This window comes from Selaginella moellendorffii, unplaced genomic scaffold (assembly GCF_000143415.4).
Source record: "Selaginella moellendorffii unplaced genomic scaffold, v1.0 SELMOscaffold_34, whole genome shotgun sequence".
NCBI classification, from domain to species: domain Eukaryota; kingdom Viridiplantae; phylum Streptophyta; class Lycopodiopsida; order Selaginellales; family Selaginellaceae; genus Selaginella; species Selaginella moellendorffii.
Window position 1 is genome coordinate 1,215,764 of NW_003314295.1, and position 1,401 is coordinate 1,217,164.

Below are 1,401 nucleotides of genomic sequence, written 5' to 3' on the forward strand. Positions count from 1 at the left end.
GAGTTGAGCCTGATTGTTGAGATGCTAGCTTCGGTTTCTTGCTGGGAGTTGCTCCTTCTGATTCTGACTGTTCTTCGGAGCTGTCACTTTGTTCTGTGGAGTTTGTTTGGGTTGTCCACGGTTGTTTGTTGGGAAGAGCTTGGTGTAGAGCGATCAGCAGTGGGAATATTACTGTCCGCATGGTCTTCTTGTTGAGTGTGGCGAGGATGGCACGGTCGAGAAGCTTGAGAAGGAGCTCGTGGAGATGATGAGCCACGTTCACATGTTTGCCGTCGAGTAGAGCTCTGTAGACTTCTGCTGTGCGCTTGCTGATGGTGTGATCTGTTGGGCGAAGTTCGTAGTAGAGGAGGAGGGCTTTGAGGTGATCCATATGGTGCTCCTCGATGTCCTCCCATGTGAGCTCACCAGTAATTTCTCAATTGGCCTTGGTGATTTGCTGTGGAACTTCTCCTGAAAATTTGAGCAGTCCCTTGTTGGAGATTTTGAAAACAGAGGTGATTCTTGCTGGGCTGAGGGTAATCTCATTGGTGCCGTCGGTTATGGTGCTGTTCTTGGGGTTGAAGGAGGCAGCCAGCTTCCTCACTAGTTTTTGATCAGGGTGTGTTGAAAAGGCCTTGTGGAGGAGCTCGAATCCATGGTCCTTGAGCCAGGTGGTTGTGTCGTTGCTGGGAAGCCTAGGAATATGGTGTATGACGTATCTGAGGCGCCGGGGTGGATGAGCTGGCATCTTTCTCTTCATTTTCTGTGGTCGAAGTGCTCGCCCCGTTAGGGTTCTTGAAACCTGTAACTGTTGGTTGGCTGATCGTGTGGCGCTCGATTGCTGGTGATGAATGGTAGAGATTTGTTGACAGAATTGATGTGGTTTGATTTGGCTTGATTGCAGATCAATGGTGGATATTGCTGATGAAGTTAACTCAAGTTCAACTATTGATATTTGCTCAGGTGGCGTTGATCCAACAGTAGCTTGGGACTTAAAGATTTTTGCTGCTGTTTGTTGCTGAAGTTGGTGTTGAGTTGAGTTGAGTTGTGTCGAACTGATTTGAGTTAAAGTTTGTCTGCCGGGGTGATTGTCGATTGTTGGTTTTGGGGTGTTTGTTGGTTTGGGTCGGAAATTTGCTGAGGTGCTGATGCTGAATATGTCGACGTGATATGGTTGAAGCTTGTTGAGGTTGATGATCTCAGCGAAGTCTTCAGCAAGTGTGCTGACTTTGGCAGTGCTGTTGGGGTATAGTTCAATGATTTTGAAAGGTCCTTGCCAGTTGGTGTGGAGTTTTCGGCCAAGTTTGCCGATGGGTCCTCAGTACCAGAGAACATGATCGTCGATGCTGTATTTGGGAATGTTATGCCGGGGATGCTTGTCAGTCATGCCGAGCTTTTCTCTGTTTTTGGATGGCGTGAAGT